Source organism: Austrofundulus limnaeus, unplaced genomic scaffold (assembly GCF_001266775.1).
Source record: "Austrofundulus limnaeus strain Quisiro unplaced genomic scaffold, Austrofundulus_limnaeus-1.0 Scaffold413, whole genome shotgun sequence".
NCBI lineage: Eukaryota > Metazoa > Chordata > Actinopteri > Cyprinodontiformes > Rivulidae > Austrofundulus > Austrofundulus limnaeus.
In genome coordinates this window covers 227,211-239,633 of record NW_013952815.1, presented here as the reverse complement: position 1 = coordinate 239,633, position 12,423 = coordinate 227,211, and the positions used below count along the sequence as shown (strand labels likewise).

General features: G+C 39.1%; 1 long non-coding RNA gene across 1 annotated transcript in view; it reads right to left on the bottom strand.

Moving 5' to 3' along the window:
• Positions 1-11,970: 11,970 nt before the first annotated feature.
• Positions 11,971-12,423, bottom strand: part of LOC106528930 (uncharacterized) — a 1,879-nt gene continuing 1,426 nt past the window's right edge. Inside the window, exon 2 of the long non-coding RNA XR_001311562.1 lies at positions 11,971-12,186. This is a non-coding gene — a long non-coding RNA (uncharacterized LOC106528930). The remainder of the gene's footprint in view (positions 12,187-12,423) is intronic.

The following is a 12,423-nucleotide window of genomic DNA, read 5'->3' as shown; positions in this document are numbered from 1 at the left end:
TGTGGTTGTAATGTGACAAAATATGGAAAAGTTCAAGGGGTATGAATACTTTTGCAAACCACTGTATATATGGTCACATTTTAATCCAATAATGATTATTATTTCATTTATACTAGCGAAGCTTCTTTTATTGAAATATGTTTTGATCGGCCCACGTCTTCCTCGCTCGTCTCTGTGGTTTTTCTCCTCTGCTCGAAACTCCTGTAGGCGCAGGAACTACAGAGGCCCTGTTTACAGACACACATGGATACAAAACAGATACCACCTGATCAAATAACTGAGGAAGAGAGATAGCACCATGTAAATCTCTGTCAGTGCAGAATAAACATGTTGGGCTTCGTTCAGGCGCTGCTCGTTTATCTGCCTGCCTTTTATAATCTCCTACTGGAACAAGAGAGACGAGCTTTGCCTCCACAGAAGCAACATATTCTTCGTGAATCTATTTTAAAATGTTCCTTTTTTATGTTGACATGTTTTATGCTCTGTAGACTCTTTTTGTGGCCCCGTTTGAACCGACGAGTGGTCGCTGAAATCATTTTTTGCAAAATGAATCACAATGASGAACTTTTTGATATTGCGTAATGATAATGTTTTTAAATTCTCCAGCATAAAACCTTTAAAATGATCAATAGTTTTGGTTAAATGTGATTTATTACCAGGCTAGTTTTGTTTAGGAGTGTGCCGGTTTGAAAACTCCGTTTTTGTTCCTCCATACGTCACAATGAAGCCATTACACGAAGGGATTTTCTGGCAGAGGAAAATGATCGATTTCAAAGAAAACTAAAAGAATTATAATCGAATGGATTATTTTCTCTGCTATTTTAGTTTCTTTGAAGATATTTTTACACAAATCCCAGCAAAAATCCATATTTTCTCTTCTTTTTTTTTTACGCTGCAGCTGGTGCTCGGGCTGAATCATTCTTCAAACTCTGGTCATATTTAAAGTTCACAGTGCCGAAATTCTTCCACGGCCTCTTATATGTGAAGATTTACAGAAAACAAAGAAAAAAAACAACATCTGTTAACTGAGCTGAGTCAACGCCGTGCGTCATCAGCCACATGAGTTAAGAGAAAGGAGTCCATGTTTCACAATAATGCGTTACGTTCATCATCAGTGATTACAGTTGAAGATAAGTTTAATTTCAAACAGGCACCGTCGGTTCATTTTCAGCATTCCCACTTTAATTCTTATCTGTGTATAAATCTGTCTCTGCTGCTGCATCTCGTCGTGCAGCTTTGACATGAAACACAAATTGTCCAACAAGACGTGCAGCTAATTTGGGAGCTGGGTGGTATGTCTGTCCTAAAGAAGCWGCAGAGTTTAAATAGAAGTCGGTCCATTCCTGCCGTGACAAACAGCGACATGTCTGTTCTCTCTATGCCTGCTTTGCCAGTTTCTTCCTCCTGTGATTTCAAAGTATTTATTACCCCCTCACATTTTCTCACATCTTGTCTTCGGACTGGTTCAGACATGTGGGCAACCAGACAGAGCAGCTTTAAGGTGTAAAAATCTAATTTCCATCGAGTTACTGAAGAAAATATTCAACCAGAACGTTGAGAGGTGTGTTTGTTTTGAAAGTCTATTCTGTTTTTTCCCCCATGTTATTCACATTTTTGTTATTTTATTTTACTTCAATRCATTTAAAATGACTTTATTTGCTTTCTGTAAGCTTAGTTTAATACAGTATTTATAGATTTGTCACATTTTAATAATGCCAATCCTTAAAGTAGGCTTATTATTATAGATCAGYTTTACTGGAACTTTATTACAGTAAAATCTGGAATATTACTGTACAGTTTTAGAATTAAAAAAATGTATTTTTTCATGTTTCTTCCTGCTAACTGCTTTGGTGACTCCATAATCCCTCAGAAAGTGTGTGCGTGGTATAAAAAGTGTTAGTGTGCTTTAAAAAACCACAAATGAGTTTTTCTAGTTTTAGAACTCCAACTTCATGTGTTGCTTGAAGTAAAATAAGACGAGTGTTAATTGGAAAGGTTTGGAGATTAATCTCTCAATTTGGGAAATAATGAATGAATATATAATCTGCCTTTACTATAACAGGACATTGGATCTTAGATATATATTTTAAAGATATGTTTCRCAAAGTCAAAGACCAGAATAAGATCAATAAATAAAGTAGGAAACAAAATTGCACAATATTCTAATGTCTATGGTTAACGTGTCCTAAATAAAAAATTTGTTAGTAAAATTTATGACAGGATACCAACATAGTGTTTGTTTCTCTACAGAAACGACTGTAAATAGATCAAACATTGACCTTACAGTCTCTCTGAGTGCTTTGTTTACATTGAGTAAATACCCTCATTTCAGAATTGGTATAAATATWTCTGGAAACCTTTCAAATGCACAGTTTGCACATTTTAATCTTTAGCGGGGAACAAATGGGCCTTAAATGTTTTTATAAATTAAAATAATGTTTTAATTACACTCAAATTACTGATGTAAACCAGGGGTGAGCAATCCTGGTCCTCGGGGGACACCTTATATGTTTTTTAAAGCTCTGCAGAAGCCTGTWAATCACATTCGTTCAGATCAGGTGCGTTTGAGCAGAGAAACCTTTAAAACATGCAGGATAGTGGCCCTCAAGGACCAGGATCGCCCACCCTTGCTGTAAACCAAGTACCTCGCTGAAAAACAGAACAGCTGTAACCAATTATTAATCACTTAAGATGTTAACACCTAACACTATCTTTAGCCTTCTTTAGATGAAGTTTCCTTTCTGATAGCCATAAATGTTCAGCCACTTCTTTCTCTCTYTTTTTTGCATCAATCATCGCTGCAAAAACCAGCTGTAAAGTTGTAAAGATTTCCTCTCTGYGTGGATCTTTAAACACTAGAGGGCTCTCCTTACATGATAATTACACGGATCTATCAGTTAAAGTGATTTCTGAAAATAATTCACTTAAATGGTCAATTCTAATCTCTAGTGGGATTGTGTTTAAATGCAGTATTTAGAGGAGTATCTCCCTATTCTGTGAACTGAAGTTGTCAAAATAAAAGTAGTCAGATTCTTTAATCTYAATGTACTTTTGTTTGTTCTGTGTAAACGTTTACGTTTTTGCTTCGTGAATTTGGCGGTTGATGTAGGAAGCTGCTGTTTTTCAGAGGAAGCTGTTGCATTGAAAAGTGTTTGTTGTTGACATGCAATCACATGGCGTCCCCTTCTGGGCCCGTGAATTAATTCATTAGCCCGGGTCCAGGTCCCTGGCCTCTCCTGCTGTTCAACCACGGGGGAAAACACCGCAGAGACACAGAGACTACTGTTTCYTCTTGTTCGGCCCTGAGGGTCCCTCTTTATACCTACAAACGAGCTCAGTAAACTGCTTCAGAGAAGTCGGCGAACTGCTTAATTCACTGCTTTTGTTTTGTTTGCCAACAACACAGTCAGCTTCACTGCAGCCRGAAAATACTGACGTTTAAAGGGGGCTTTCGAGACCGTCACGGGTATTTGTGCATAAAAGCCTGAGATCATGTTGACTGATTAGTTTCGGTTGTTCCTGTTGGGTTTTGAGTTGATTTAAAGGGAGTTTTAGTTCATGCKTTGAAATAAACTCCTTTCAGGGGATGAAGAGGGCAGAAAGCTGAATTAAACATCTCTTATTGCATCAAAGTTACATGTTGCATGAACAGGCTCTGCTAAGATGACTGTTGATGTCAGCTTTGAATGGGTTTGTTTGTTGGCATCGGCGTAAATCTCCTCGTGCCGTCACAGGACGGCTCCGAGTTGACGGCACCGTCCCTCAGCAGAGACAATGATCCGTGGAAGTAACATGTTCCAAGTAAAGGAATTTCCCACTTCTGATTTCTGATAAAGAACTACAGACGGCTTTATCTTCCTGGCAAAGTCTGTCAGAAATAGGACCTTCGTTTCCCGTCTTCCAGCTCGGCCTGTTAAATCATTAAGCTTTCAAAGCGTTTCACCTCTACCTGTCCCTCTGATGAATCGTAGATTTCAAGAGGTCACCAAAACAAAAAGTCTGCATGGAAACCTTTATCTTTGCTTTGTTTTTGTTTAGCTGCTAATAACTCACTTCTTGTCGGCCTGCATGTGAGGAAACGCCTGAAACTTTGTGTACTCTTCATTTGACATACCTCCCCTTTTCCCTCTCCACAAGGATTTCCTTCTCAAGCATCCTGACTTGTAAATATTGAAACACGACCATGTGCCACCAATCATTGTCCGCCTCACTAAGTGGCTGCACGAAGATGGCCTGACTTCAACGGGCYCGGCCCCCTTTTGGAAAACAATTTGGGAGTGGACTTTAGGATGCAGGCAACCAGATCTGCGGCCTCCTGTTTACACGACAACTTTTAAGTCATTGTTTTTGCTGATGGGTGCCTGGTGTGATTGGCACCGAGATAATTTTAGGAAGACTTCCCTCTTTTTTTATGAACACAAACAAAACGAATGCAGCCGTTTTCAGCGTTTTATGTCATTTTCATTAATCTTGTGCAAATACGGTTGAACTCCAGGAGTTTCTCTTTTCTCCGCCTGTCAGATGAGTTGTTTATTTGTAGTAAACGTGCTCAATAAATTAAGAAGAAGAAGAAAAAAAGAACAGAAGCACATTAATTTTCCTCCAGGGACTTTCTACTTCCCATCAACGGGATGAGCACAATTGGGGGAAACAAGAGCGACACACRGGAAATGTTTTTGTTTACGGTAAAAGTCGAAGTTTGGCAGCACGCGGACTTTTCAATTGAAGGGATTTGTTGCCATTTTTAACATTTTATAGCCTGTAGGAAGTTGAACAACAGTAGAAAACAATACGCATGCAAACCTCCCAACTCAATGTAGAAAACACAACACAGGTGTGACATCGCATGCAAACTCCTCAACCCACTGCAAATATTTGGCCGTCTGCGTTCGCTTGGCAAGGTTGGGTCAGCTTTCTGGGCTTCAGGGCTCGTTCGTCTGAACTTTACAGTGTTTAATCTAAACCTAACTAGTAGAGTGCAATAGATGTTTTAAAAAAAAAAAAAAAAAGGGGGGGAACTTGACAAAACTATAATCTTTAACATCTACAGCAGCGTTTTACACTTCAGTGTGTCTGTAACCAAACCATTTCTCAGTTTTTAGTGGTCTGATGGTCTGTTTGTGTTAAGCTTTGCATGTTCTCCCTGCGCCTTTCAGTGGGCGACTGATTTAAATTTTTTTTTAATCAAGTGGGTGTGAATGCTTGCCCGGTGATGCACCAACATGTTGAGATGAAARCCTGCTTCAACATCTGAGCTGTTAAGATGGATGTTAAAGAAATCAGTTAGGAGTGGTAATTCTAGTGTTTAAACTACYGGTTTTGTGCAACCAACAGTTTTAGAGTGGAATTGGGTCTATTGAGTTTAGTCCAGTTATCTGGGATAGACTCGGAGTAGATCTGCTGCTCCATTTCTGGTAAGGATAGCCCCCGGACGTCTCCCTAGRACAGGAGTATGTAATCTGTGACTCTTTGAAGCTTTGACCACAGCTAACATGCTTACATTTTTTTTATACTCACAACAGGAAAAGCTAGCTTTGGCAGTTTTCCTGTCAGTTTGTTTGCAAGTATGTGATCAATAATAGAAGGAGAGAACATGTTGATTAGATCATTGTTTCCCAAAGTTGGGGTCGGCACCCAAAGTGGGGTCCCGAAACATCAAGATGGGGTCCTGAAAAKATTTTCTGAATTAATTACATTTTTGCCTTAGTTGYTACAAAGGAGTGATGTTAGTATATTTAAAATGGATAAATGTAGTATAAAAATATTGTTACTATGCCCATGTTTTGTTGACCTGATACAAATGTTTATCATCCAAAAATAGTTGGGAGCACAGGTCTCTGCTACTGTTTTGTGGTCAAAAGCTGAAAAGTTTGGGAACCACTGCACTTTGGTTTCCAAAGTTGGGCTTGGGACCCAATTATGGGTCATGAAGCACCTTGGATAATCTCTAGAAATCAGTTTAAAGGGTAATAAAATAATTGCTGATGTAATATTTTCCCTATAATTATTACAAAAACACAAAATAAGTAAAAAAATAAGTATTTATATTTGTGTACAAGCTGTTTAGATTGTCAAAAAGCCTGTGTTTTTAGGGTTATTAACAAAGTTTGTGTATTCAGACTAGTAATATTTGGGGTCACAAGTTTTTGCCATGGATATTTTGTGSATCAGAAGATAAAAAGTTTGGGAACCACTGGATTAGATYATGCTAGTGGCCTGTTGGCCACTTCAGTTATCCAACTTCCAGTCTTAAAGTATGATATTTCTCTCAAATTCATCAGGGCTTCATTTAAAGACCTTTAAGACTAAACTAGATAATATAAAATAGAAAATAATAATTATGGCTGCACGAGTTGTAGTTTTTAGTAATTTTGGTGTACAGTGTTTTCCTTGTTTACATGAATATAGTATTTCTGTCTTAAACTGTTATAATAATAATAAATGTTAAAATATGGTTTATATTTTTTTTAGTTTTATGATGTCACCCCTACTGGCCGGAAAGGCTCCCATTCAACAAACTTGAAGTGGCCCATGGACCAGCAGTTGATAATCACAGTTGTAGACACGTTTTGCTGCTCCGGGCACATTTTATTTGTGAGCAAAAAGCAGAAATGGCTCCTTTGATTCTCAAGGTTACAGAGGCCCAGGGGGGAGATACAGGCCATGCTGTTGAGACTATCTCTCAGCTGTTATGGGAACACCTTGGAATCCTACCGGAGGAGCTGGAAGAGAGATGTCTCATTTGTTCAAGCTGCTGCCTCTGCAACCCGACTCCAGAACAAAGATGATGGATGGATGGATGATGGATGGACGGATGGATGGATGGATGGATGGATGGATGGATGGATGGATGGATGGATTGATTGATGGATGGATGGATGACAGGGTTCCCACGGGTCCTTGAAAGCCTTCAAAGTTTGTGAATTTGAAAAAAATAACAATTTCAAGGCCCTGGAAAGTTTGTAAAAACAGCCAAAAATTGCACTTGTCATTGAAAGTCCTTGATTTTTTTGGGGGGGTGGGGTGAAGTTCTCTATTCACGCAACTGATTTTCATCATCTGTAAATAATAATAATCATAATTTCAAAAAACTGCAGTGGATAACTCAGAATTACGGTAAACCGACGTGGCTTTCAACAACTAACGTGAGCCATGGTCATAGTTTTAAGGCGGGTCGTTCTTTCTGAGCCCAGGTGAGAGCACCGCAGCTCCTCCTGTCCTCAMYGAGCGTCTGGACATGTTCACATCCCCTCCTCCCAAACTGAGCTGCTGAACCTCCCAGGACATAATTACATGTCCATGTATTGTAGATATGAATGTAGGGTGTACATTTAATCCACCTTATTTCATTGATTCTGACTTAATTTCTGTTGTTCAGTTTTTCATTGAATTTACATGATTTTAAACCTGTGTATTGGTAACATTCTGCGATAGCAGTAGGTAATTGTCATTGCGCGTGGTTCTTGAATTTGAGGAAATTGGTACTGGAAAGTCCTTGAAAGGTCCTTGAATTTGATGTAGACCGACCAAGGTGTGGGAATCCTGGGATGGATGGATGGATGGATGGATGGATGGATGCTACTAGAGAAAAACTTCATGCTTTAGGAATCTTTCTTTGCTATATGCGCACAAAGCTGAAATACATTTTGCAAACTTGCAACCAACTGAATGAGTTAAATCATGTGTTGGATTATCAAAGCACCCCTAATGAACAATGCATACATTGTTGCATAACTTGTCTGAAACCAGGGGTCAGCTGGGCTAAGCAGGATCCACACACACATACACACAATCACACAAAGGTGTAGTCTGTTATTGAGATCAGCTGGATTCTTTTTCTGAATTTAGCCGTGGCAGCGGTGTCTCCTTGAATTCTTAAATTAACGCTTTGTCACCCCAGGTGGGAACAATGAGTCGCTGTATCCCCTTACAGAACTCACGAGCTGAATGGTGGGAAACAAGCCACACCTATAGGGCAGACAAAAGAATGCTAAGGTCAGTACATCACTTAACCGCTGTTGTAAATAAACCAGTCACGAGAACGCATGCAACACATTAATTTACAGGAACAACTCTTTGATTTGTTTATTGTGCACTAATGCAGCTTTAAATAGAAATATGCAGAGTATTTTCAACCTGCATTGACATGGAGAAATCACATTCTGGTCACTGTGATCCTCTCTGGGGAAGACGAAGAATGGCCCAACAGAGAAATAACTTTCGGCTTGTCGTCTTTCCCTTCACTTTTAACGGCTCAGACTGTGTTAATCACCTCCAGTGAAAAGGTCTTTCCCCCTCCCCTCTTGTCTCCGCTCACACAGCTATGCTCGTACATCAGGGCTCGGACTGTCTGCGTCGTGAGTTCCGTGACTTACTGTTTGGTACCAGGCTCTGCCGGGCCTGCAGRGGTGGAAGGACACAGCTTACTGTGTCCAGCCTTACAGAAAGACTTATCCTTGTTGCCTTTGAGGACGCGGCAGATAAGGAGGCTAGATTATGGAATGTGACTGCTGCGTTTGGATTATTTCTTATGTTTCTCTGTAATTTACAGAAAGAGGGTTGTTGCTGTCAGCTAAAATTAAAATTMCTGCTCCTCCTATATTTCATGTTTATAAAACGGGCTTTCCTTCCTTTTATCACCATGCAGTTTCAAACTATCTGTAAAAACWGGCTTATCGTAAAACTTGTATTTCCCAAAACAGATGCAGATTATGGTCTAAGTTTAAGAAATTGTGGTCACGTTTTTATTGGTGTAATTTGTTTTAAATGCMTTTAATCTCATTTGCTATACATTCAGTAAATCAACACCACCTTATTTTTTAAGATTCATTCAGACCACAGAAGAAACTAAAATGTGAGACTTATAGGAGGCAACATTTTTCTAAACCTGGTCTCCTAATTTTATGTAAAGCCACAGACATGGACAGTTTCCTGAACTTGTCAGGCTTTTTTCGACGTTAACGTCTTGATTTMAATTAACCACAAAGTTTATATCAAGAGAACAGAGGTATTGACACCTTCATCAAAGAAATTTAGTGTAGACTGTCTTGTTTGTTTGCCCACTGATATCTGAGATGAGCCTCAACACCAGCATGTCATTACATGAGCCCTGATCATTTTTAGAGTTTATTTTTCTCGCGAGTAACTCTTTTCATTAAGAAATTCCTGCTTATCTTTGTTGATACATGTTCGTGAGGCCCGGGGCATCTCTGTGCAGCCTGGGTGTGGACAGTTGTATTTGCTCAGTTTTATGAAAACACCAGAACGCSACTTAACGAGAACATAAAACTCACAGCGAATCCACCCACCGGATGTCAAAGGGCAKCAAATGATCAGCAGTTTGCAGTGTGAGAAGCTGAACTTGTTGTAATGACTGGGCGTGCGAGATYGGTGACCCTAAATTGTTCAGTTTTTGTCTTTTTAGTTTTTATTCCCAAACACATGAATAGGCATCTTTGTCCAGATCACTGCTCCTGCTGTGGAGAAGTTTTGCTTTTAAAAAGTGCAAAACAAAAGATTTTTGTGTGAATGCTTATCAAGCACTTTTCTACTGTATGTTTTTTTGACACACACATCTTTTGTGCTATTTAAACAATTTATATTTCAAAATGTTCAGCTCATGCAGCAAATTCAAGCAATGGCTTCTGGTACTTTTTTTAGCAATTGACACTTTTTGAGATAACTTTTCATGCCATTTTTTTCCTCAGAGAAAATGTCTTCAACATCCTTTAAACCACGTGTGTCAAACACAAGGCCGCGGGTGGCTCCCGTGTGGCCCACCGGTGGGGGGTCCCCTCCCCAAAAAAAATTTTTTTTTTACGTAACATGAAATTTGTTTCTTGTATCAATGGTAAACTTTAAATTTATGGTTAAATGCAACAAAATTAATTTAATAAAAATAAATTAAAAATTCATGTCCCTGAGCTGTTGGCTTGAAGTAACTGAGCAATTTAGTTGGATAGAACAGTACTAATGTCTGAAAATAAGCTGCTTTAAAGTCACCATCAAACATAAACTACATCTGCCATAATGCAGCTACTCACTAGAAACTTATCAGTGAGTAAAACTTTTTTGTTTTACTTTTAATAATATTTCTGTATTTATTTCAGATTTAGTCAGTCATACACTTAGTTCTTATCAGTGTTTAAAAGAGGACATGTTAAAACTCTGTTTAGTCAAAGTTAAACATGAAACATTAAAGTTCATGACAAGTGGCCCTTCGAGGGCCACCATAACGCTCATGTGGYCCTCGGTGAAAATGAGTTTGACACCCCTGCTTTAAAACCCTTTAATTCCTTATCTGCACTGCACTTTTTACCTTTTTCCCTGGTTTTACTTTTTTAAAACTTTGTGCTAGTTTCAGCTTTCTTTAGCTTTTTTTAAACTTCTTTTTTAAAACACTCTTCAGTTAATTTCAACTTCTTGTGCGTCTTTCAGCCAGTTTAAGCTTTCCATGCTTTTTTCAGTGCTTTCTGCTTGTTCTTCCTGCCATTTCAACAACTTTTCATCTATTTTTAGCTAGTTTTAGCGGAATTCGCTTTAGTGTGATCATTTCAGTGAACTTGCTCTTATTCACATTCAAATTCTGCTAATTTCAAAWTTTTTCAGATAGTTTTAGGTATTTTTTCTGCTCATTTCAGCTGCTTTAGTTATTTTACAACAAATTGCAACTTTTTAAGCTGCTTTTTCTACTGATTTTTGCTTTTTTTGGCCCTAATTTCAGCAAAAGTCAGCTGCTGAAATTTAACCCTCGTTAACAGTTTTRCTATGAAACTTTTTCAGCTTCTTCAGCAGCTTTCAGCAAACCTCTGTGCATTCGCATCATTTTTGTCATTGCAGTTCTCTAGTTTTGATTCATTTTCCCAAGTTGCATAAAATGCTCCGGGACACGGTGAGTTATTTGTGCAAACATCGACTCAAGGCAGATTTTCTAAGTGTTTGGCGTAGATGCCTGCTGGAGTCTCGCCTGTTGAAGTGGAGATGTTTCACCGTTGAAAACCTTCAGGCTTCAGCAGAAAACAGGAGAAAGACATGAGTGTCGCTCTGCTGACCAAACATAAAAAGAGACCATCACAAAGGTTGAACTGTTTTACCCCTCTTCACCCTCCCAACACCCTCCTTCCTTTTGGCAGGAACAATGTTGCTGCATTGCTCGACTGTTGTCCTTCCCCCCTGATGATTTTCTTCAGCCCCACTTTTTTTTTCTTACTCCTCTTGTTTGAACAGATGCCGCCCCCCTGCTAAAACCCTCATCCTCTGGGACTGCCWTAAGGTCTATAGCACAATGAGGTAACTCTCAATTACATTAATGGTGAGAGTCCAGCCCAGTCATTTCCTTCCAGTAAGCAACATCAAACGATACGATGCATATCACTGCCAGAAGAAAACCYGTAGTCTTTTGTCCTACTTTATTTATGAATGGATTATGAAAGAGGCGCTGCATGACCGTGTTCACCTTTTTCAGTTCATCCAGGCTGTGCAACTTTTTATAGCAGCTAACGATGAAAAAGGGATATTTGGTGGCAGAAAACAGAGGTGCAATCAGAGGGGGGAATCTAAATGATTGAGTGAGCCCCAGAGACAGATTCAGCCTTTTCATCTTGTCGGGTGTCTGCGTCGGCGTCTTATCCTTTCGGTGCCGATTAAAGGGTCCGATCTGGAAGATAAGCAGCTGGTATTGCCTGTAAACAAGAACGGTTGGTGGTTCTATAGGTCCCGGTGTCTTGTTTCAGTCTTTAGCCCGTAAAAATGCTTTGAGTGCCTCTGAATCCCTGAGCAAAGTCCCCTTTGACCTCCTCTAACTTTAACACTTTTGTCCATTTAAGCTCAACTTTGCTTTGCGAGAAAAAAAAAAGACGGACTCTGGTCACTTTAAAGTGGCTTCAACAGCAAATCAGCATCAAGTTTTCATGTTTTCATTGAATCAGAGAGGTGTTTTTGTGCCGTCTGTGCAGAAACAAATAGGTGTTCGGCTTTCTTCTCGTTTTATTTTCTTTCACAGTTTCTGTTTTCACAYAAAACTTTACATACAGGGTTATGTTTTGTTTTCTTGTTTCGTTTTGGTCAAAAGCAAAATGACATTTGTTTGCGTTTTGTGTGACCTTGAGCAGGACTGGCACTGCGGGTTAGTGTCGTCACTTCACAGAGAGAAGGTTGCAGGTTTGCTTCCCAGCCTTGGGTTTCCTCCTACAAACCAAAAACAAACATGTTAGCTTTTTGCTAACTCTAAATTGTGCCCCGATGTGGGTAAATAGCTGCTTTGACTTTATCTTGTAAAGCCAAGCAGGGCATTATCAAACATTTCTGTTCAAAAAGATCTACCTGTAATGTCACAGTAAAAAAAACATGTTTTTATAGATAGATAGATAGATAGATAGATAGATAGATAGATAGATAGATAGATAGATAGATAGATAGATAGAT